Genomic DNA, 25,747 nt, shown 5'->3' with positions numbered 1-25,747 from the left:
GAAGCTGCAGTAAAGCATGTAATGGGGTTTTGCAACAAACAACAAATTGGCCAAAAAAATTCAAAAACTCAAATCACAGCATAAATCACGAAAACCGAAACGAAAAACCACACTGTCTGAAAATTCCTTTCACCAAGTAGTTTTCTATTTCCAAATTTTCCCGTCACTGTGGTTGAAAATGAACATCGATTTGACCCCCCACTAACAATTATAAAATCAAACAAACGTTCTTAAAAATTACATTTTTTTTTGAGGGAAGATCTCCTCTAATAGTATATACAGTATATCTCTTCTGTCTGTTGTTCTCAGAGTGGATTAGATATTTTGCTCTCTAACCATATAGTTGGTTATTTATATTTACCACTGCATAGAGATACTTAAGAATAAATAGCTTTTTTTTTTTTAAAGTTACATATTTAACTAAATTATACACCATTCTTTTTTTTTTAAGGTTATTAACCGATTAATCGAAAACAATAATCGGTTAACTAATCGATTATGAAAATAATCGTTAGTTGCAGCCCTAATCTTCGGAGACTTTCGGCATCTCCTTGTCCTCCATACAGCGCAAGCGCAGTACAGGGCGGACACTATCTGACGGGGGACACTATTCGACACATCACCAGCATTCCTTGCTGGGCCTTCAGAGCTTCATGCCTGCGCTAGAGGGCTTTGTTCCAAGCTGAGTATTTCATAATGAGCGAGTATGCAGTGGGGCAGAACACCATGTCTGGATAAAGTTAGACTACAGTCATGCTAAAACAGAGAAGTATTTTTTTTTTTCCAAACTGTTAGCACAAGGTTGGAAGAACAAAATGGTCTAAAACCCCTTTGTATGCTGTAAAATTAACAGTACCCCTTCACTGGTGACACCTGAACGCAATCATTTGAAGGGGGACCCCCCACACATTTTACCTGAAAGTGGTTCTAAAGGCTGAAGGTTTTTTCATAGAATGTATGAAACCTGTATGCAGCAGTCCCTCCAGACCCCCTAATACTTACTGTTCTCCCATTGTCTCTCTGAGGACTCTACCTCCTCACTGGCTGAGACACAGCAACGGGAGACATTTGCTCCTACTGCTGTCAATCACAGCCAGTCAGCCAATGAGGAGAGAGAGAGAGAGAGAGAGAGAGACAGAGAGACAGAGAGACAGAGAGAGAGAGAGACAGAGAGAGAGAGAGACAGAGACAGAGAGAGAGAGAGATGGGCCAAGCCACAGCTCTGTGTCTGAATGGACACGCAGAGCAGCAGCTTGGGAGCCCCCATTGCAAGCTGCTTGCTCGTTGGGCACTTAGGGAGGGGCCAGAAGCGCTGGCAGGGAACCCGAGAAGAGGAGGATCAGGGCTGCTCTGTGCACAACCACTACACAGAGCAGGCAAGTATGAAGTATTTTTTTCTTCTCGGTGGGGTCTCGCAGCTCCGCCGCAATGACGTCACTCCCGCGCATGCGCAAGGGAGCCGACACGCGCGGCAGCTCCGTCGTTGAAGATGCCGTGCTCAGTGCGTCGCTGTCTACGGCACATGCGCCGTAGACAGCGGTGCCTGTCTTCGGGCAAATATCTCCTAAACCGTATGGGTTTAGGAGATATTTCTTGGACCTTAATCTAGGCTTACCTGAAGGTCAAAGTGTGTTGTAAGGGTTTACAACCACTTTAATATCATACTCACACTTTGTCATATATTCAAGCATATAAGTGATATTTATTACAGGTATTTATATAGTGCCAACAATTTACACAGCGCTTTGCATTTACTGCACATTCACATTAGTCTCTGCCTTTAAAGGAGCTTACAATTTAAAAAAGGAGAAGGTCAGCTCATTTGGCTGTGCTTCTCCTATGGATCACAGGTGTGAAGTTCATTCTGCACTCCTGTGGCTAAAGCCCGCTGTCTGCTAATGTCACAGAGCCAGTCCAGGCTGGAGCTAGGTTGTGACAATTGAGTCCAGATCCGGAACATGCCTGGACTGGCACCCAGCTCAGGCTCTCAGCGGCCACTGAGAGCTTAAGCCCGCCACCCCATCCAAAACCCAGCGCTCCAGTGAGAGCGGGACGAGATTGGCAGAGCAAAGATCGTTAAAAAAAAAAAAAAACCCAGTGGTGATCAAAAGAAAGCTCTATTTGTGCGAGAGAGAAAAAAAAAATTGATAAAAAATAAATAAATAAATGATACATTTATTTTGGGTACAGCCCAAAAAAAAAAAAAGGGTACAGCCCAAAAAAAAAAAAGGCCTGGTCAGGAAGGTGGATAAGTCTTACAGAGCTGAAGCAGTTAAAAAATCCCCACTGTTTTCCTTTTCACATAATCCCCATCAAAATAACATCATTACTAAAATGCAACCGATAAAGGGCAATTTCCATATAGAACACTTGCAGCCAGGCTCCGGTGAAGATTCATTCCATTTCGTGGCAGCAGGAGACACAATTGCATCCATCTCAGGCAGGAGGAGGCTGGCACGGTGCCATGCCGCTAATGTGTCCAGCAATGATGGAAGGACCTTATAGTTAAGTTAATCAAACCTATGGAAATCAGTAATTGCAGCCGGAGAAATAAAATCAATCCACCGGCCAAATTTTTAACGGTTACAGGGAAAATAAAAAAAATAAAAATAAAATGCTTAAACTTAACACTTATGTGTGCTTAAAATCTCAGTTTCTGACTCCGTGTTACATAATCCCCCTCCTGCACATTTCCAACATCGCTTTTATGGATTTCGACTTGAAAGACACCGGCTGATGCAAAAGACACGCGGCGTGCGTTTCGAGGCGAGGCGAGGCGATGATAGGACGAGCCTTGCTCAACACAATGGATGTTCTCTTGTCCATGCATTATGCCTGTGTGGCTGAATGGAGATTGGCGCGTCGGGTGGAAAGGCCTAACAAAGCACTCGCAGGGCCGCCTATTCTGAACACACACTACCTGTGAAGCACAGGCTCTGGCCCTCCCTGGCAGTGATGGGGTGGGATGGGGCTTAACCACTTGACCTCCAGAAGATTTACCCCCCCCCCCCTTCATGACAAGGACACTTTTTGTGATTCGGCACTGCGTTAATTTAACTGACAATTGCGCTTGCAGCGCTGTACAATGTCCTTTCTTTTGGTGGCATTTGATCACCTCTGCAAATTGTTTTTTTATTTTAATTTTTTTAATGCTATAAACAAAACAAGTCCAACAATTTTGAAAAAAAAAAAATAATAATTATATATATATATATATAACGTTCTGCTATAAAACATATCCCGTAAAGAAGAAAAAAATGTAATTTATTTATAAAATTTAGGCCAATATGTATTCTGCTACATGTTTCTTTTTTATTATTATTATTTATATGTATGTTCAACTTTGCCAATCCTTTGGAAACGGGATTCCAGAGATAGCAAGAGAACACTTACTTTATCCTCAAGTAATGCCAGAGAATGTATAGACAACTATAACCCTGGAGTAAGGATGAGGAATAGTGCTGCTACATATTTTTAGGGAAAAGAAAAAAAATGCGTATATTAATTGGTTTGCGCAAAAGTTATAGCGTCTACAAATCGTGGGATATTTTTATGGCATTTTTTTTTTTTTAACTAATAATGGCGGTGATCAGCGACTTACAGCGGGACATTGCGGGCAGACAAATGGCACACTAATGCCTCGTTTCCACTGAGCGGATCGGTTCGGGTCGGTACAGTTTGGAAGGGTTAGAATGGTCCGGCCTAGTCAGGTGAGAGTTCCACTGCAAGTCGGTCCACCAGGGGCCATACGGGGTTTAAATTATTTTTTTCTAAAAAGCCTAGCGTAGCGTCACACTGATTGGCAGACGTTTTTTTGTCTGTCAATCAGTGGAATGTATCGTAGCTCCGCTCTAACCGTACCATTTTCTATGGCCCCACATCTGAAGCAGGACCCTGAATGGTGCGGTATGGTTCGGTTGTATGGGCTGCTTTAATAATGGAAACACTCAAAACAGCGTACCGAACCGAACCGATCCGCTCAGTGGAAACAAGGCATAACTGACACTTTTTGGGGATCAGTGACACCAATAGAGTGCTAAAAAATATGCACCGTAACTGTTCTAATGACACTGGCAGGGCGATCAAAGAGTTAGGTTGAATTTATATTGGTGTGTTGTAAGACACTGCATGTGATTTGCACCGCACTGCTGTGTAAATATCATGCAATGTCTGTGCAATGCGAATTGAGCCATACAGATATGTATGGCTGAATTTGCATCACATTCGCACCAAAATGGTGCAAAACCCTTTTTTTATTTTATTTTTTTAGGTCCGCAAAAGGTTCCCCTTCCAAGACCAAGGGGTCTGGTATGGTCTTGGAGGGGGAAACTTTTTAAATTTGGCGTGGACTTAGAGCTGGGCGATTTTGAAAAAAAAAAAAAAAACTCGATTCACGATTCAAATCAAGGTCTTTTTTTTGTTTTTGTTTTTTGATGGACACCGCACTGGTCCAGAGGAGCTGCGGGCAGGAGTTTTTAGGCGAGGCCACGGCTTCGGCCTAGTCCGTGGTGTACGGCCTCGTGGACTAGGCTAAAAACTCCTGCCCGCAGCACCTCAGGACCAGCGCGGTGTCAGTTCTGGTCCTGGTGGGGGAAAAAAAAAAAAATAATCGATTTGCTGAAATTTTGACTATTTGACCTCTCAACTCGATTCAAGATTTACATTTTTTCTCCCAGCCATACGTGGGGTTTCACCTAAAGATTCATACAAGACTCAAAGGGCCTGGTATTGTCAGGATCACAGTCGGATCCTGTTCATTGAAGTCGGACTTCAAGTCGCAGGGCAAAGTCCTATCCACAATCGTATGACTGTCGTGCCATTAGGGCTGCAAATAACGATTATTTTCATAATCGATTAGTTGGCCGTTTATTGTTTCAATTAATCGATTAATTGGTTTGATGTTCATTTTCAACCACAGTGGTGGGAAAATTTGGAAATAATAGAAAACTTCTCAGTCAAAGGAATTTTCAGACAGCGTATGTGGTTTTTGTTTTAGAAATGAAGCGAAAATTTTAAACAAAAGTCTTTCATTCAGCGAACGTACAAAGATTTTTCATCTGAATATTCTCACCTGTAAATGTATCCATGAGGCCAGCATAAGGCTCGGTACACACCTATGCAGTTTTTGCTTTTGATCGGTTTCTGCAGTGCTTTTTGCTGTTCGTTTTGATTTTTGCGCATGTGATTTTACTGTAATTTGCATTTTTTTTTGGGCAGATTAAAAAACACAAATTGCTGCAAAAACGCATCACATTCTTTTCTGACCCTTTCCAAAGATGCAGCGGCTGAAAAAAGAACAGATATGACGGTGTCCCATAGGAAACCATGTAAATGAACTGTAGTACGAAAAAGCACCAATAAACATATAGATGTGAACCAGGCCTAAGGCGTTTAGTAACATAATGGGGTTAAAAAGACTAAAATTAGCCATTTATAGTACAAAAAAGCAAATACTCACTACTGGAAGGGTTTTTTTTTTTACTGTAGAACAGTGAAAGTAATATTTACAGTAGTGATTATATTTTTGTACTATAAAAGGCTCATTTTTTTTTTTTTAACCCCCATTATGTTACTGGCCGATTAATCGATTATGAAAATAGTAATCGATTAATTTCATAATCGATTAGTTGTTTCAGCCCTACGTGCCATACCGCTGTAAACCCAACCTTATGTTGGTCCACGCTGCAACAATGTAACTATCCATACCTGGAATTGTACCATCAACTACGTACTGCAAGGGCCTACCTGAATGAATACAAACTGAATGGATGGTTTAGGTTTGTCCTCATATTACATAGTTTTGGTAGAGCTAAAGCATATTGTACGTTAAGATTGCATAGTGTATGGCCAGCTTAAGTCTCAGAGGCCCATGACAATGATTTTATGTATCCTGTGTAGTGCTTGTGCAGTCTTGATGGTGTACTCAATGTCAGCGTCCTAAAACAGCACAGCGCTGCCCTTTCCTGAGTGAACAAACTCCTATATCAATAATCGCTGTCACTTGCCAAGCTGTCACTTTGCTATTTGCACAAGGCACAGCAAATACTCAATAAATAAGTCCTCTGTTGCTTGTTCATAGTGCAGCACTGTTTTCTGAACTGTTTGGAATTTCTTTAACCCCACAGAGCTGGTGGGGTCAAGTAAAGGGAGGCAGAAGAATGCAGTATAGGAGGCAGACATGGCACCGATACAGGGCACAGCAGATGTGCCATTAAGGGTTCAGAGACCTCGGATATCCAAGCAATCGGAACACGTCCGGATGGCTGTCAGGAACTGTGTGGGCGGGTCTCTGGCTGCTGTCGTGGAGACTTTGTGCCTATTTCCTCTTGTTCTTCACTGTGGAGATGGACAACTCGAGAAACCATTAAAGCTGTACTCCTACCTTACATCTTGCACAGTTGTACAGGCTCCTCTCCTGCACTGAAATGTCTGATTTCACTGCACACTGCGAGCTTCTCTGCGTGTTCACTAAAAGCTGCAGCTAGCCAGACACAGCCCGCCCCATTGCCTGGCAGCAAAGTTTACACCGACATGTAGCTGCCAAAGCATTATGCAGAACGTCTCTCAGCCAATTATTTCCAGTGTTCCACTTTAAGGTTCAAAGGGCTGAAACAATTAATTGTTGATTAATCAATTACTATTTTCATAATCAATTACCGTATTTAATCGGCGTATAAAACGCACTTTAAAAAACACGCTTCTCTGTGGTTGTCGACCGTTCTCGGCGGCTTTCAGCCATTTTCGGCCGCACTCGGCGGCTTTTTTTTGTACTATAAAAGGGCCAATTTTAGTTTTCTAACCCCATTGTATGTTACTAAACGTCTTAGACCTGGTTCACATCTATGTGTTTTTTGGTGCTTTTTGCAGAAACGCACTATAGTTCATTTACATGGTTTCCTATGGGACATAATCACAGCTATGCTTTTTTCAACCGCTGCATATTGGGAAAGGGTCAGGGACTTTTTTTAAATGCAAAACGGTGCTTTTTTGGTTCAATGGAGAAGCTGCAGAAAAGCATGTAATGTGTTTTTTGCAGCAATTTGTGTTTTTTAACCACTTAATAACCGCCCTATAGCCGAATGACGGCTTTAGGGCGGTTTCTTAACTGTGGGAGGCCGTCATATGACGACCTCCCAGAATACCGCTCTCGCGCGCCCCCTGGGGCGCGCACTCGAGAGCATTCGTGACCGCCGGGTCCACAGGACCCGGCGCATCACGGATCACGGTAAACGGCCGCTCGTCGCGGCCGTTTACCACGTGATCGCTCCATCAAATGACGGAGTGATCACTTGTAAACAAACCGGCGTCATGTTATGACGCCGGTTCCTCCCTCCCCCTCTCTGTACCGATCGGAACAGCGAAGGGGGAGGAGATCGGTGTCAGCAGCAATGTGGGCTGCATCTGCAGTGCCCACATCGCTGCTCACCGAAAATTAACCCCTCAATTCCCTGCAATACTCTGCAATACCCTGTCATTACTCTGCAATACCCTGTCATTACTCTGCAATACCCTGTCATTACCCTGCAATACCCTGTCATTACCCTGCAATACCCTGTCATTACCCTGCAATACTCTGCAATACCCTGCAACGCCCTGCAACGCTCTGCAATGCTCTGCAACACTCTGCAACACCCGCCAATACCGTGCAACACTCTGCAACACCCTCCAATATCCTGCAATGCTCTGCAACGCAATACTCTGCAACGCCATACTCTGAGATACCCAGCCATACTCTGATATACCCAGCCATAGTCGGTGATACCCTGCAATACCCAGCCATAGACACCCTCCCCCCCCCCCCGCCGCCCTCCGGTGCTTCTACCGACTCGCCAATACTATCAAATCCAGAATCTTTTTTTTTTTTTTTTTTCAGGCTTCCCAGCTTAGAGGTGAGATGCGGGGTTTTATTGACCCCACATCTCACTGTAAAGAGGACCTGTCATGCCATATTCCTATTACAAGGGATGTTTACATTCCTTGTAATAGGAATAAAAGTGATCAAAAAATTTATTTTTGGGGAAAAAAATGTCAAACTAAAATAAATAAAGTAAAATGAACAATAAAATTATTATTATTTTTTTAAAGCGCCCCTGTCCCCATGTGCTCGCACGCAGAAGCGAACGCATACGTAAGTCCCGCCCACATATGAAAACGGTGTTCAAACCACACATGTGAGGTATCGCTGCGTACGTTGGAGCGAGAGCAATAAATTCTAGCCCTAGACCTCCTCTGTAACTCAAAACATATAACCAGTAAAAAAAAAAATTAAATCGTTGCCTATGGGGATTTTTAAGTAGCGACGTTTGGCGCCATTCCACGAGCCTGTGCAATTTTGAAGAGTGACATGTTAGGTATCGATTTACTCGGTGTAACTTCATCTTTCACATTATGCAAAAATTGGGCTAACTTTACTGTGTTTTGTTTTTTTTAAGCACAAAACAGTTTTTTTTCCAAAAAAAAGCATTCGAAAAATTGCTGCGCAAATACCGTGCGAGATAAAAAGTTGCAACGACCACCATTGTATTCTCCAGGGTGTTTGCTAAAAAAACATATATAATGTTTTGGGATTCGATGTAATTTTCTAGCAAATAAATGATGATTTTTACATGTAGGAGAGAAATGTCAGAATTGTCCTGGGTGTTTCAGAACGCCTGATGGCGCTCCCTGCATGTTGGGCCTCTGTATGTGGCCGCACTGTGTAAAAGTCTCACACATGTGGTATCGCCGTACACGGGAGTAATAGCAGAATGTGTTTTGGGTTGTAATTTGTGGTATGCATATGCTGTGTGAGAAATAAACTGATAATATGACAATTTTGTGAAAAAAAAAAAAAAAAGTAAAAAAAAAAATCTTGATTTTGCAAAGAATTGTGGGAAAAAATGACAACTTCAAAAAACTCATCATGCCTCTTACTAAATACCTTGGAATGTCTTCTTTCCAAAAATGGGTCATTTGGGGGGTATTTGTACTTTTCTGGCATGTAAGGGCCGGTTCACACAGCGAGGCGCGGCGAGGCGTCTCCGACTTACCTCGCCGCGACCTGCGGGGAGCTCAGCGGCGACTTGCAGAGGACTTCTGTATAGAAGTCAATGCAAGTCGCCCCCGAAGTCGCCCCGAAGTAGTACAGGAACCTTTTTTCTGAGTCGGAGCGACTCGAGTCGCTCCTCTCAGAACGGTTCCATAGTACTGAATGGGGGCGACTTGCGGGAGCGAGGCGAGGCGAGCCGTGTCGCGTCGCCTCGCTGTGTGAACCGGCCCTTAGGGTCTCAAGAATTGAAATAGGCCGTCAGTACTTCAGGTGTGATCAATTTTCAGATATTGGCACCATAGCTTGTGGACTCTATAACTTTCACAAAGACCAAATAATATCCACCAATTTGTACTTATTTTTACCAAAGATATGTAGTGGTATAAATTTTGGCCAAAATTTATGAAGAAAAAATTACTAATCTGCTAAATTTTATAACAGAAATGAAGAAAAATTCATTTTTTTACAGAATTTTCTGTATTTTTTCTTTTATAGCACAAAAAATAAAAAACCCTGCGGTGATTAAATACCACCAAAAGAAAGCTCCATTTGTGTGAAAAAAAGGACAAAAATTTCATATAGGTCCAGTGTTGCATGACTGAGTAATTGTCATTCAAAATGTGAGAGCACCGAAAGCTGAAAATTGGTCTGGTTATTAAGGGTGTTTAAGTGCCCAGTGGTCAAGTGGTTAATCTGCCCACAACAAATTGACAAAAAAAAAAAAAAAGCAAAATCGAGTGCGCAAAAATAAAACGCACAGCAAAAAGCACTACAGAAACAAAAGCAAACTGCATAGGTGTGTACCGAGCCTTAGGCTGGCCACATGGATCAATTTGCAGATGAGAATATTCAGACAAAAAAATCTTTGTACATTCGCTGAATGAAAGAATGTTTGAAATTTTTACTTGTTTTTAACATTCCTGATCACCACCATTTCTAGTATAAAAATAAATAAATAGTTCATAAATATATCCCATAGTTTGTAGAAGCTGCAACGTTCATAAACCAATCAATATGCGCTTTTTGGGATTTTTGTTTACCGAAAAATACAGAGCAGAATACATATTGGCCTAAATTTATAAAGAAATTCAATTTTTTTTATTGGATATGTTTTATAGCAAAAAGTAAAAAAAATATTTTATTCCAAAATCATGGGGCCTTTTTTTTGTTAGCGTAAAAAAAAAAAAAAACACAACATTTTGCGGCAGTGCTCGTGTGCTAACAAGATACATGTTAATAGGAGAAAAACTTGGTCTCATGCTCTGCCGGACCGGGCTGTGCTTTGAGGCAGAGCTGTGCAAATCTTAGGACTGGGTGGACAAATACTACTTATACTAGTAATACGACTTATTTGACAGGTAAAACTGCCCCCTTATATGTATTGGATCTGAGGATTTAGCGGTCTGCCCGCGGTTGAGCATTACAGTCAATCGGTCAAGCAATCTCCAGGAACAGAAAGTGAACTTCCCTCTTCAGACATAAGAGGAAGATGTCAGGGAAATTCCTATGCGAACGATTTTTTTTTTTTTTTCGCAGCAGCATCACATGGAGAACAATTATCCAGGCAAACTGCTTCCAGGAGAAGAAAATCCAAATAATCAATTAGTGATTCCCGTATATGTGTGTGTATACAAATAGTGGGCTGTTCCAGAAATGTTTTGTTTGCCAACATAGATTTTGAATTCATTACAGAATTCAAAATGAAAAAAAAAAAAAAAAAAATATATATCATAAAAAAAATAAAAAAAAACACCTTAACCCCTTGTTCACATCGAACGTGGCTTTGAAATAATACAATTACATCAGAAAGCGCATGATTTCAAAGTCACATGTCAGTGTGACTTCAGGTGCGAATTTAAAAGACATCTGAGCGGCTTCGTCTATGCAAGTCGCACCTGAAATCGGCAAAAGTAGTGCAGGAACAGTCGGCTTCACACAGATTTGAACATTATCATTGCCGACAATAGGGCGTGACTTGTCTTGTCCAATCGCATGACAAGCCGCTCCAATGTGAGCAAGGGCTTAGCCCTATTTTAAGGTGTAAGCTCACCTTTTCAGAGAAAAAAAAAAAAAAAAAGACAGAGTAACACCGTCCACCTTCCCTCAGCTCCCTCCTGTATTCATCTCCATGGGTGATCAGCAGCCAGTGCAGGGGGTCCAGGGATTTTAAATCCTTGCTCTTCTCCCTCTTCTCTGTCTAGCGCTTACAGGATGGATCAGAGAAACATTCTGCACCAATCAGAAGCACTCTGATCTGTCCTGCACCAACTGTGTGTGGGCACTGACAGCTCCTCACCCACGGAGGTAAGTTCAGTGGGGACTGGGGGGGATGGGGAAGGTGTACGGTGTCCATTCAGCTTTTTCTTTAAACCAAAAAAAACAACACGAACACTTTAAGCACTTTGCATCCAGGCCAATTCTGACATTTCTCTCCTACATGTAAAATTCATCATTTTTTTGCTAGAAAATTACATAGAACCCCCAAACAGCAAAGACCGTAGAGAATACAATGGCGGTTGTTGCTTTTTATCTCGCATGGTATTTGCGCAGCAATTTTTCGAACGCGTTTTTTTCAGAAAAAAAAAGTTTCATGCTTAAAAAAAACAAAAAAAAACAGTAAAGTTAGCCCAATTTTTTTGCATAATGTGATAGATGAAGATACACCGAGTAAATAGATACCCAACATGTCACGCTTCAAAATTGCATGCGCTCGTGGAATGGCACCAAACTTTGGTATTTAAAAATCCACATAGGCGACGCTTTAAAAATTTTTTACTGGTTACATGTTTTGCGTTACAGAGGAGGTCTACTGCTAGAATTATTGCTCTCGATCTAATGTTCGCGGCGATACCTCACATGTGTGGTTTGCACACAGTTTTCATATGTGGGCGGGACTTACGTATGCGTTGCGTTCGCTTCTGCGTACAAGCTCACGGGCACAGGGGCGCTTTAATTTTTATTTTTTTTGTTAATTTTACTTTTATTTTTTTACTTTGACACTTTAAAAAAAAAAATTGATTACTTTTATTCCTATTACAAGGAATGTAAACATCTTGTAATAGAAATATGGCACGATCAGACCTATTTACAGTGAGATGTGGGGTCAATAAGACCCCACATCTCACCTCTAGGCTGGGAAGCCTAAAATAAAAAGCCGATCCTGGCTTCCTAGCCAAATCGGCGCCGTCATTTTGAATGCAGAGGCTCCGAACGATCAGAGACTCCAGGGACGATCTGGTCCGCCGGAAATCTCTATGGTATTATCCGGGGGCCGGCGGATCCTGTGACCGACTCACTGATGGAAGCGGTGAGTCGGTAGAAGCACCGGAGGGCGGCAGGAGGGGGGGGGGGCGTCCCCTCCCGTAAGAATGATCAAGCGGCGGAACAGCCGCTATGATCGTTCTTATGGTGCAGGGAATCGCCGGCTGAAAACGTTGATATCTGAATGATGCCTGAGGCCACAGACATCATTCAGATATAACCACCGAAAGCTGAGGCCGTCCCTGGACGTCCTACCGGCGCGAAGTGGTTAACCACTTGCCTGCCAGGCACTTTCACCCCCTTCCTGCCCAGGACAAATTTTCAGCTTTCATCACTGTCACACTTTGAATGCCAATTACACGCAGTCATGCAATGCTGTAGCCAAATGAAGTTTTTATCATTTTTACGACCTGGACAGGCTTTATGACCAAAATACAGGCAAATTGTTTAACTACAATCAAAATAGATGAGGAGATTAAAATTTTCCTTGATCGAATGTTTATATATATTTTTTTTTTATATTTTTTTGAGACAGATAGAGCTTTCTTTTGGTGGCATTTAATCACCACTGGGGTTTTTTATTTTAAGATTGATGTGTGCTGATGAGGCGGCACTTATGGGCACTGATGAGGTGGCACTAATATGCTGCACTGATAGTTTGCACTGATGAGGAGGCACCAATATGCTGCATCAGATTCCGCTGATTGGCTCTCCTCGCCACTCACTGTCAGTGCCGCCCACCATTGCCACCCACCAGTGCAGCCTATCAGTGCCCACCTCAGTGTCCACCAGTGTTACCACATAAGTGCACACCAGTGCAGCCTAACAATGCCCACCAGTGCCACCTCATCAATGTCCACCAGTGAAGCGCCCCCGCCTCTGTCCTGCCCTCTCCCCTGGCCACAGACAGAAGACAGAGTACTTTAGCCTTCAAAATGGCGACCCACCAGACCGGAACCACATGCGACTGAACAACAAATCGTCACATAATCAGGTAAAAAAAAAATTTAAAAAAAATTGTGGGAAACTGCTTTAGGACCCATTAACACACAAACAGATCATAACGCGTACAAACAGACAAACTTAAAGGAGATTCCATAAAAATACGTTGAGCCGGCCGGCAAATAGTATGAACACGCCCGTGTTAGACATCCGCCTAGTGACGAAACACGTAGGGAGGAGCAACGTGCTGGCGTCACCATGCTGTTCTCACACTCAGTTTGCACGGGCATGTTCGTACTACCGTATATACTCGAGTATAGGCCGACCCGAATATAAGCCGAGGCCCCCAATTTACCCCCAAAAAAACTGGCAAACTTATTGACTCGTGTATAAGCCGAGGGTGAGACATGCCTGTCCATCCCTGTGTGTGTGTCCGTCCATCCCTGTGTGTCCGTCCATCCCTGTGTGTCCGTCCATCCCTGTGTGTCCGTCCATCCATCCCTGTGTGTGTGTGTGTCCATCCATCCATCCATCCCTGTGTGTGTGTGTCTCCATCCATCCATCCATCCATCCCTGTGTGTGTGTGTCTCCATCCATCCATCCATCCATCCCTGTGTGTGTGTGTCTCCATCCATCCATCCATCCCTGTGTGTGTGTGTGTCTCCATCCATCCATCCATCCGTGTGTGTGTGTCTCCATCCGTGTGTGTGTGTGTGTGTGTGTGTGTGTGTGTGTGTGTGTGTGTGTGTGTGTGTGTGTCCAGCCTACCTGTGTCCCGAGCCTTTGTCCCGAGCCTCCGTCCCGTGTCGTGCCTTGCCTTCGTCCCGTCCCGTCCCGTCCCATGCCGTGCCTTGCCTTGCCTCCGTCCCGTGCCCTCTTCGTCGGCGGCCATTGTAAAATTCAAAAGCCGCGCCTCCTCCTTCGCCTGTGATAGGCGGAACACTGAATTTCCCAGCAGCCTGTGTTCCGCCTATCACGGACGTCGTATCATCCTCGTCCGTAGTACGAGGATGAGCGGATGCCCGTGATAGGCGGAACACAGGCTGCTGGGAAATTCAGTGTTCCGCCTATCACAGGCGAAGGCGGAGCCGGAGGCGCGGCTTTTGAATCATAGAATGGCCGCTGTCTGTCTGCTCGACACGCTGATCGAGCGGGCAGACAGCGATGACTCGAGTATAAGCCGAGGGGGGCACTTTCAGCCTCAAAAAAGAGGCTGAAAATCTCGGCTTATACTCGAGTATATACGGTATTTCCTGGCCTGCTCAACGTATTTTTATGGAATCTCCTTTTAGTCCGTTTGTAGCAGATTTTTTTTTACAAATAAAAACCATCTGGTTTACCTATGCCAAACTTTTTTGTTTTTCTTTATGGGCTTAAACTTACCCACTGATGTTACACTTTGGCACTCAAATGAGCAGCCACATTTCCACTAAGCCCACAAGAACGGTTGGCTTGATCAGCCACTGGAGGTGCCAGGAGGACCCAAATGCCCAGGCCGGGTATTGGCCACAAGCTTCCACAGCTTTTTTAGCTGGTAAGCCTTCAATCTATGTGGTGGTGGATTCACAGTGTCCTTAAGTATAGAAGATCCTTCACAGGGTGCTCTTAATCCTCATTCCCCATTGGGAAGTTTTATGGCAGAGACTTTTTTATGCATTTAATGATTATTTTCTATTTTTATTTTAAATCCCACATTATGTTTTTTAACCGATTCTTTTTATATCACTTATCCATTTCTTATATTGGATCATTTTTTGCTTATTTCAGGAAGTCACATGTGTGTGTTCCCTCTGGACTACATGCATTTGTTTTGGTTTTTCTTGCAGGTTGTGCTTTACAAATCATTATCATATGTGTATATTTTAGGGCTGTTACCGATTAAAATTTTCATGTTTGATTAATCTTTTTTTTTTTAATCGATTAATTATAACACACATTCAGATCCAACTACTTTTAGCTGATCTCCTTGCATTGCAACTCTGCATTAGTCAGTGGTAAATGTGGTATACACTATATACAATCCCCCAACACTAGTTAGTTTCCACAATCCATGACTTAACTTCACAGTTCACACAAATATGTTTTAAATTCAAACTGTAGCACTGACGCAAGTCATTTTTTTCCCACAGTAGTGTGACAATCCCTCCACCTCCGGTCTAAATAATCACTCTCACCTTATGGCATGGGCCCCTGTGCAAACAGGTGGTCATGCAACCGGGTATCAAAAGGGTTAACATGAACCATAAACTTCTCTCACGTCTCCTTAGATCTCACCAAGGACGCCAGGTCATGGGTAGAAAGAAAAGATCGAAGTGCTCACCGCTTAAGTATAAGATTTAATTTCTGTGTTCAAACACAAACTACTCACATAAAGATGATAAAAATACAGCATGTAAAGCCGACAGTCATGTTAGTTCCGTAGGGCAGCAGTGGGTGATGTCATGCGTAGCTCCTTCTCCGTACGCGTTACGTTCAATCAGAACTTCGACCTGACCGGACTCCTCCCCTTCCCTTCGTTAGCAGACGTAGGCACTTGGGGAAGGGGGGAGGAGTCCAGCGATGGTGTTCGTGACGTCATCGGATCTCCGACGGAACTCCCTGAAGACCTGGGAGCTGGCGGAGAGGTGAGTACCGATCAAAAGAATTTTGATCAATCAAAAAAAATAATAATCGATTAATCGAGGAATTAATCTTCAATTTCCACAGCCCTTTGATTTGATTGTTCATTGCCTGCTCACTACATTGTGTGTATTTTTTTTCTCACTATTAGCGCAACTCTTTTTCTTAAGTTCTGGTTTGGTGTGTATTTCACTTTTGAGTTGCAGCTCCAGTTATTTGTTTTTTTACCAGCACAGTTTTTTCTTTTAACATCTTATCTGTCGCAGCCATAGACGGCAGTGCTGAGATTTCATACAAATTTTCAGTCAAAGATCCCGGAATTCAGCAGTCAGTCTGCCAATCATTACTGAAGTTAAAGCAGCAAATACCTCACTGGGTTATGTATTCATTGTATGCCAACACTTTAACCACTTGTTACCAGGGCGATTTTTAACATTTCTCACACAAGCTAAAATCTGTATTTTTTAGCTACAAATTACTTTAACATCCCCCCTCCCAAGTAACTAGATACCAAACATGTCAAGCCTTAACCACTTAAAGCGGGGGTTCCACCCTAAAGTGGAACTTCCGCTGATCGGAACCCTCCCCCCCTCTGGTGTCACAATTGGCACCTTTCAGGGGGAAGGGGGTGCAGATACCTGTACAGTACAGGTATCTGCACCCGCTTCCGGCATAGATATCCGCAGAATCTGCGGATATTTACGACACTTCCTGTGGGTCCCCCGCTGTCTGCTGGGAACCATACGGATCCCAGAGACAGCGGGGACCATCCTTATTGCGCAGCGCGACTCGCGCATGCGCAGTAGGGAACCGGGAAATGAAGCCGCAGGGCTCCACTTCCTGATTCCCATACCCAAGATGGCGGCGGCAGCACCCGAGAGACGATCGAGAGATCGGCTTCGGGTGCCGACATCGCGGGCACGCTGGGCGGGTAAGTGTCCTTATTTTAAAAGTCAGCAGCTGCAGTATTTGACTAAAAAAAAATAAAAAAATAAAAAAACTCCCGCTTTAAGTTTAAACGCAAACGCGGCAAAACAGCATTGTAAACGTGGGTTACTATCTGTCAAGTTAAATCGTTCAGGAGAGGTTGTAAAAACGCCCCGTGTACATGAAGCCTAAAAAGAAGTTTACATCTAGCGAACACATGCAGCCCCAAGAAAAATTTGAAAGTGTCTTTACTGGACTTTCAGAAGTTTTATCTTCCAAAAATAAAAAATATCTCACTCTTCAAAATCACTCCTTAAAGAGGAAGTAAACCCTTCCAAACAACTTGGACCTATAGGTAAGCCTAGATTAAGGCTTACCTGTAGGTCCAAGCAATATCTCCTAAACCTATATGGTTTAGGAGATATTTGCCCGAAAATGGGCACCGCTGTCTACGGCGCATGCGCCGTAGACAGCGGCGCGCATGCGCACTAAATGCGGCAAATCCAAGAATGGATTTGCCAAATTTGTCGACTCCCGTGCGCATGCGCGGGAGTGACGTCATCGCGGCTTCGCCGTATGACAGCGGCGGAGCTGCGAGGCGCGACTCCCGTGCGCATGCGCAGGAGTGACATCATCGCGGTTGCGCCGCTGTGATTGGTCGGAGCTGCGAGACGCCACAAGCAACATGGATGCGGCGGACTACAGGGGACAGCGGCGACTTCGCTGGCTCCTGTGTCAGGTAAGTGACACATAATGAGCTACTATGCGATGCATAGTAGTCCATTATGCTTTACCTTTGCAGGGAAAAAAAGAGGAAGTAAACCCATCAGGGTTTACTTCCTCTTTAAGTCTGGTACACACCTGCCCTATAGGCAAAACAGGAAGTGAGAGGAAATCCCTCAAAAAGGGAGGGAATCCTGGTGTTTGTCACCAGAATTAGTGTCTCATTGGAAGATTTCCCCTCTGTTTCTGTTCTGGTGATGGGATTTTCTTTTATTTTCACTTTCGTTGATAATGGTAAACAGGACAAATAGACAGGGTGAATCTCCATGATGGGGGGCAGGGGGGGCACAGACAGCAATAAAAACAGTATTCTAATCTCTCTCCTCTTTGTCCAAAACTAAAGAAATTCCCATTCCCCTACAAATATTTCTTAGAAAATTTTGAAAATGGGAAACTCGACACAGATTTCAAATTCTCCAAAAACGTCGTGAAAATACCCATGTCTGGGGATCTTTATTCTACTTGCTCGTAAATTACCTGACAAGCGAGTTGGGTGAACTTTGATCAGCTCTGCGATTCATTTATTATAGATTTTTGCTTTCACTTTCCATCAAAGACGATGTCCGGTGGAAAAAGAAAAGCAAAAATCAGACCCTCTACAGCATACTAGTAAAATCATTACTTTTTATTAAAAGGTAACTCCACTTTCGTGGGGGAAAAAAAATAATTCGTACGATACCAGATCGTACGATTTTCGTTTAGGCCGCGTACACACGCGGGGACTGTTCGCTCAACTTTGTCCGTCAAACAGTTTCAGCGGACAGTCCGCTCAAAATTAGCATGGACGGACTTGCCCACACACGACGAACGAACAGTCCGCTGAAACCGTGCGCGATGACGTGAACGGCACGTACGACGGGACGAAAAATACGACGTCCTATACACTGCAATGCAAACTTCGCCGTGTAAATCCTTTCTGAGCATGCGCGGAACTTAGTTTGACGAACAAGCCTACACACGAGGGGACTGTTCGCTGAAACAGAGTTTCAGCGGACAGTTTTTCGGAATTTCCGAAAAACTTTGTTCAGCAGACTGTCCGCTGAAACTGTCCGCTGAAAGCCCACACACGAGCGGACTGTCCGCCGAAACACTGTTCAGCGGACAAAGTTGGGCGAACAGTCCCCGCGTGTGTACGCGGCCTTACTCAGTACGGTCGTTGTCCGAAAATATAACACAACACAAATACACTACAACACATGACATCACTTACGGAAAAAAAAATTCTGTCATATGAGAATTTTCGGGACTTTAGAATACCTATTTAATTTCTACTTGTGACTAGTAAGCGAAAAAAGTCGGATGATTTGTCGTCCAATTTTTCGGATCGCGTGTACGGGGCATAAGATACAAGTCAGATTTTCAGCATCCCTTGCAACAAAAAAAAAAAAAATTGTATTTTTGGCGAGATACTCCCAATAAGGAACACGTAGGGCTGGGAAAAAAAAAAATCTATTTAAAGCGGTTCTGCACCTTTAAAAAAAAATATTAAAAGCCAGCAGCTACAAACTTAATAAATTCACACTTACCTGTCCCAGGGTCCAGCGATGTCGGCGGCAGATGATGAGTGATCGCTCGTCTCTCTGCTGGCCCCACCGCCATCCTCTGTCAGGGAATCGGGAAGTGAAGCGTTGCGGCTTCACTACCCGGGTTCTCTACTGCGCATGCGAGAGTCGCGCTGCGCGTCTCTGCTGGTCCCCGCTGTGTCCTGGGAACTGTGTGTTTCCCAGAACACAACGGGGGAGGGGCATCTGCGGCGGTCTGTGGGGGTCTTGTCCCGGAAGTGGGTGCAGATACCTGGATTATCCAGGTAACTGCACCCCCTCCCCCCTGAAAGGTGCCGATTGTGGCACCGGAGGGGGGGGAGGGATCAGATGAGCGGAACTTCCACTCCAGGGTGGAGAATCGCTTTAAATCTTGAATCAAGTTGAGAGGTCAAATCGATTCCCAATTTCAGCAAATCTTTGTTTGTTTTTTTGCAGACATCGCGCCAGTCCTGAGGTTTTTAGGCGAGGCCGCGGCTTCGGCCTAATCCGCGAGGCTGGACGCCGCAGACTAGGCAGAAGCCTGTGGCCTCGCCTAAAAACTCATGCCCGCAGCTCCTCAGGACAGGCGCAGTGTCCATCAAAAAAACAAAACAAACCCCAAACCACTAGTGTGAATGAGTCCTCGGAAAGGGAAGGGAGAAGCAGCACAAGGAACCAAATTAGGTGTGCTGCAATGTAAGACGCATTCCGATAGGAGGAGAGAGCAGAGTGATTTAGAGATGAGCTCATCAGTGCGCTGCTTCTCCTTTCACTGTCCAGTCACAGGCTGAGGGAATACCTGGAAGTGTAACATCATTTGGCTGGTAAAACAGATCTCATACATTCTTCTGTGTATTTAGCTCTTTGCCCGGAGTCCAGCTTCAGTTTTTGGCCTCATGCACACTGGACGTTTGACATTTTTACAGCAGCTGTTTTTGGCTATAGACGGTTTTTTTCTACAGTCCAGTGTGTCCAGTTTTGGGCAGTGGTGTTTATTTTTTTTATTTTTTTTACTACTCAAAAACACACCAAAACTAGTGTGTTCTGAGAGACATTTTTCAGCTGTAAAAAGGCTCTAACACGTCGATAGACGCTCAAAAACATCGCTAACTGGCAGTTTTTAAGCCATTGACTATATATCCATCCCCCAAAAAATAAATAAAACCCCCTAAAAACGCCAATGCGAAAAAACACTAAAAAACGCTATTGCAAAAACGCTCAGAAAAGTTGAAAAGCAAAGCTACTGACATTTTTGTAACATTATTTTAACATCCAGTGTGCATGAGGCCTTAGGGCCTAGTCCAGGGGTAGGCAACCTGGGGCCCTCAATGTTGTGGAACTACATTTCCCATGATGCAATGCAAGGCTGGCAGTTGCAATTACTCGCAGAGGTACTCCCTACCCCTGGCCTAGTCACACCAGGTGCAGTAGAGTTTAACCGATCGCCAACCGCTAGTACGGTGGCAGAGTGGCTCTCCTGTGCCAGATCATGTACCTAGTACGGGGGGGGGGGGGGGCGGGTGCAGCGGGTGCTGCCCAATGATTTACCCCCTGCCACCCGCTAACCGGCATGGAGGAAAACAGGGCAGAGGTCTGTCAATGTAAACAATACAGAGCTCTGTCCTGTCAGCAGGGACGTGTCGGTTTTGGTTTCCCTGCAAAGCTGAGAATAAAAACCGGCACATCCCTTAGTAAAAGCTGCTCACAGTACACACATCAACACTGGTTGGGCACACATTTAACCCTTTGCTCACCCTAGATGTTAACCCCTTCCCAGCCAGTGTCATTAGTATAGTGACAGTGCATAGGTTTAGCACTTATTGTATTAGAGTCACTGGTTCCCACAAAAAGTGCAAGATTGCCTGCCATACCATCTCTGCCCCGCTAGAAGTTGCTTATCGCTGCCGTTTATAGTATATAAAAAAAAAAAATATATAAAATTTCCAGTATATATATTCTGAAGATGTTTGTAGAAGTTTGTAGATGCTACAACTTTCGTGTAAAGCAATCAATATACACTTATTGGGATAATACCAATACGTAGCAGAATACATATTGGCCTAAATTAATGAAGAAATTAGATTTTTTTTTTTTTGGTTAGTTTTTTTGTTTTTTTATTGGCGATGCTTTATAGCAGGAGTAAAAAAATTGTTTTTTTTTACTCCTCAACATTTATGGTCTGTCTGTTTATAGCGCAAAAAATAAAAACCGCAGAGATGATCAAGTACCACCAAAAGAAAACTATTTTGTGGGGAAAAAATATATATATAAATTTGTGTACACCGTTGCATGACTGCGCAATTGTCAGTTAAAGCAACAATTGCGCGCTCGTGCGACGGGGCTCCCAAACAAAACTGACGTCCTTTTTCCCCCCACAAATAGAGCTTTCTTTTGGTGGCATTTGATCACCCCTGCGGTTTTTATTTTCTGTGCTATAAACAAAAAAAACAAAAAAACAGCGACAGTTTTGAAAAAAAAAAAAAAAACTATAGTTTTTACTTTAATAAATATCCCCCAAAAAAAAATTTATAAAATTTTTTTTTTCCCCTCAGTTTAGGCTGATACGTATTCCTCTACATATTTTTGGGTAAAAATCGCAATAAGCGTTTATTGATTGGTTTGCGCAACAGTTATAGCATCTACAAAATTGGGTATCGTTTTATGGCATTTTTATTGATAATTTTTTAGTAATGGCGGTTATCAGCGATTTTTAACCGTGACTGCGACATTATGGCAGACACATAGGACACTTTTGGTGCGATTTTGGGACCATTCACATTTATACAGCGATCGGTACAATTAAAAATGCATTGATTACTGTGTAAATGACTGTCAGTGAAGGGGTTAACCACTAGTTGGCGCTGTAGGGGTTAAGTGTGTCCTATGGAGTGATTCTAACTGGGGGGGGGGGGGGGGGAGGAGGGGCTGTGTGTGACACGACACTGATCACGATTACAGGGAGCTGTGATCAGTGACAGTCTCACTAGACAGAACGGGGGAAATGCTTGTTTGCATTAGCATCTCCTCGTTCGACAATCGCGGGTATCCCCGCAGACATAGAGTCCGTGGGACCCGCAATCACATTCGCCGAGCTCCCGGTGGGCGCGCGCCTGCAAGCCGCCTCTTAAAGGGCCACGCACAGGTACGTTAATCTGCCTGTATGTGCCGTCCTGCTGCAGTATATCTGCGTGAGGTGGTTGGGAAGGGGAAAACCCTAACCTTAACCATAACCCCCTAACCCTAATGGGAAAAAATAACCCTAACCCGAATTTGAAACCATAACCCTAAAATTTGTTCTTGTAACTTGTTCTTAAAGGGGGAAAACTCTAACCCTAATCATTGTCGAAGCCATTTAGAATTTAACATGACGGTAAAATGCAATTAGAAAAGCCAGATATATGGATGGAGTGTTGTCCGTGAGAGAGGGGAGGGACCCGATGACGGCGCCAGCGTGAGCAGATGGGGGCGGTCCTAACGATCAGCTGGAGCAGCGCGAGGGGAGAGGACGCCGAGCTCCATGCATGAAGCCGCCCGGCCCGTACCACCCAATCCCTCCCGCATCTCGATGTATACGGCGGGCACGAGCAGAAGAGTAGAACCACAGTGCGGCGGAGCCTTAACGCCGATCACCCCCTTCACCCCCCCGCAAAGTGCGTGAAGTACTTACATAAAGCAGCCATGCTCCAGGAACAGAAGGAAAGATAAATCAAACTAAAGCCTCAAGCTTATCCTGAAGCACTGGAAGACAGCGGAGTCCTGAGTAGACATTTGCTGCTTACTGCCTTCCGGACAAGATCCCCTGCCTCTCCAGGTATTCATTTTTTTTTTGATTACTACTCACTTTGATTTGTAGTTGCTGATTATTTCTGGAACTTTACATGATCCTCTCCCTGATTGTCTAAACCTGTTGAAGGCCCACGGCACATGGGCTGGTGAACTGATGTCAGAGGATGACATACTAAAGATCAAGTGTAAAATAGGATCAAATGGAATGTATCTATAAAGGATGTGCAAGAGGTAATACACCTAAAAATTGATGCAGCGGCTCTGAGCACACAGTACAGTGGTCAAGTGTCGGAAGGCTAAGTAGGTTAAACGTGTGGTCCTTGCCGTGGAATCGTATTGCAACTTTCATCTTGAGAGTATGTGAAATTGTAGCTAAAACTATATGGGAGAGTTCACCCTGCTTAAAATCATAGAGCAGGTGAAAACGGTTTGAGGCCGGAGTCTTCAGCACAGGACAGGTGCTACAACTAAGGAGAGACTATACAAAGAATTGTCGCCTTTCCTTTCAGTGCGCTGTTTTTTCGGCCCTAATAAACCTGGGGAGGCAAAGGACAAAAGGGGTAAACATGAGGGGAAGAAATCAAAAGGCGAACGATCCAAAAGAGAACCTGAATACAAGCACGATTCAGAAATATCTGAAGGAAACCAGTTTAAAAAGCCCCGGTATAGAAAAAAAACAGCAGGGAGTAAAGGAGAAAAAGAGAGAAGGATCCAAGACAGCAGGGGCCCCGGGAGCCAATTCAGGGGAGGATACGGACCCAGAAATAGATGGTAACTCGCGGGGACAGAGGGACATCGCCCTAATCCCCACTAAAAGTGAAATGTTGGAAATGTTCGCCAAACTTGAAAACACCATCAAAGTTGAAATTTCTAATGTCAGAATGGACATGGGCCATTTACTGAGGAGAGTGGAAGAGGCAGAGGAATTAACAGGAAAACAGGCCCACGAAATTTTAGAACTGCAAACACAAGTAAAGAAACTGCAAATAGATCAGCGGGACACTTTATATAAATTGGACGAACAAGAAAACCAGAATAGACGACAAAATCTGAGGGTCAGAGCATTGCCGGAACAACAGGGAGAAGATCTCGAGGCTAAGATGGGAAAAAATTTTAACCCCATTTTGGGAAAAGCAATAGGAGAGGTCTTAAAGATCGAACGGGTACATAGGGTGAGGAAACCCCTAGGTCTGAGGGAAGAGGTCCCGAGAGACGTAATCATCAAATTCAGTTACTATGACGACAAAGTTAAGATATGGAGTAGGCTTAAGGGGTCGTCCCCGTTAATATATGAAGGGGTCCCTATACAGATTTTCGCAGACCTGTCGGCAGGTACACTGGCCCGGAGGAGACTCTTAAAACCTTTATTAGAACTACTGAGAGCGGCAAATATCAGATACAGCTGGGGATTCCCTGCGGCCCTATTGGTTCAAAGAGATGGACAAACATTCAGATTAAAATTCCTCGAGGAATTGGAGGCTTTTTGCAATAACCTAGGGATCCCAGTACCAACAAATATCAAAGTCCCCTAGTGGATGGACACGGGGGTCTTTGACGGGGGAACATGACTCTTTGGATGGTTATTTTTCTGTGGGGTGGAAGGGGGGAGGGGGTGAGAGGGGTGGGGGGTGAGGGTGGCGGAAGGATCATGGGGGACCCCGGGATATCATACCCCATCGGTGGGGGGACCTCCTGCCTTCTTAGGGGAAGGAGGCAGGGGGGACCCAGACACGGGGGGCCTTAGTCGGAGTTACACCCTAGCGGGAGAAGTCTGCAGAATGGAGGAGATCCTCAGCTGCAGAAAAGTGGCCAGGAATCGGCCAGGGGGTGGGAGGGGGGGAGGTCGGGTGGGAGGGATGAGGGAAGGTAGGGAAGGGGGGAGGTTAGGGGGGGGGGGAGGTGTCTTGCAATGTCAACCAAGGTGTCACAGATCACGCCTTTTTCTTTTCTTCATCTTATCTGAAAAATTCAAATGTTAGAGGTAAATTTTTTGTCTTATAACGTAAAGGGCCTGAACTCTGTAGGTAAGAGGCACAAATTGTTAAAGGAACTACAGATGTACAGAGCGGAGGTGGTATTTTTACAGGAGACTCACTTGTCGCAAGACTCTAATATTAAACTATACTCGGCTAACTATCCAAATTGGCTATATGGGGACTCACCGATAAAAAGGGCTAAGGGAGTGGCAATCGGGTTTGAGAAAGGCATAAAGTTTACAGTGACTGACAGGAAGATAGACCCCGACGGCCGTTATATGTTTGTAAAGGGAAAATTAGGGGATAAGTTCCTCACCCTAGCAAATGTATATTGCCCCAACAAAAACCCTATAAGATATTTGAAGATAGTGCTGGGGAAGTTAGAGGAATTTAAGATGGGGGATGTGGTCCTTGCAGGAGATTTCAACTTTTGTATGGATCCATCTTGGGATAGTACGTCCCGTGCCGGGGGGTTAAACATGAAGGCGCGTAAGATGATTAAACTTAGGCTGAAACAACATCAAATGATGGATGTATGGAGGTTACAGCATGAAAAAAAAAAAGATTACACCTTTTTTTCCCACGTACACGGGACGTACTCCCGGTTGGACCATATACTAGTCGACCACAGATTGTTGGATCACGTAACAGAATCCAAGATTGGAATAGTTACATTGTCAGATCATGCTCCGGTGTCGGTGAGGATGAGGATACCCGAAATGCAGAGGCCACCGTTTATGTGGCGCCTGAACGAGAGCCTATTGCAGGACGAGAAAATTGCGGAGGCAGTGCTAAGGGAAATTGAATTTTATTTCTCTGTTAATGATACAGAAGAAATTTCGGGTGCCACTCTATGGGAGGCACATAAAGTATATATTAGAGGTATCCTCATCTCCATGGGC

General features: G+C 44.1%; 1 protein-coding gene and 1 non-coding gene across 2 annotated transcripts in view; both read right to left on the bottom strand.

Annotated features, from left to right (window-relative positions):
* Window positions 1–25,747, bottom strand: part of ANKIB1 (ankyrin repeat and IBR domain containing 1) — a 256,563-nt gene that overhangs the window by 198,534 nt on the left and 32,282 nt on the right. The window lies entirely within an intron of this gene.
* On the bottom strand, window positions 3,329–3,457 carry LOC143999863 (small nucleolar RNA SNORA49). Its single transcript, XR_013278180.1, has one exon. It is a non-coding gene; the product is annotated as a small nucleolar RNA SNORA49 (small nucleolar RNA).

Source organism: Lithobates pipiens, unplaced genomic scaffold (assembly GCF_037356315.1).
Source record: "Lithobates pipiens isolate NorthernLeopardFrog02 unplaced genomic scaffold, aLitPip1_a1.2 Scaffold_19, whole genome shotgun sequence".
Lineage (NCBI taxonomy): Eukaryota > Metazoa > Chordata > Amphibia > Anura > Ranidae > Lithobates > Lithobates pipiens.
The sequence above is the reverse complement of the archived record's forward strand: the minus strand, read 5'-3'. Positions and strand labels throughout refer to the sequence as shown.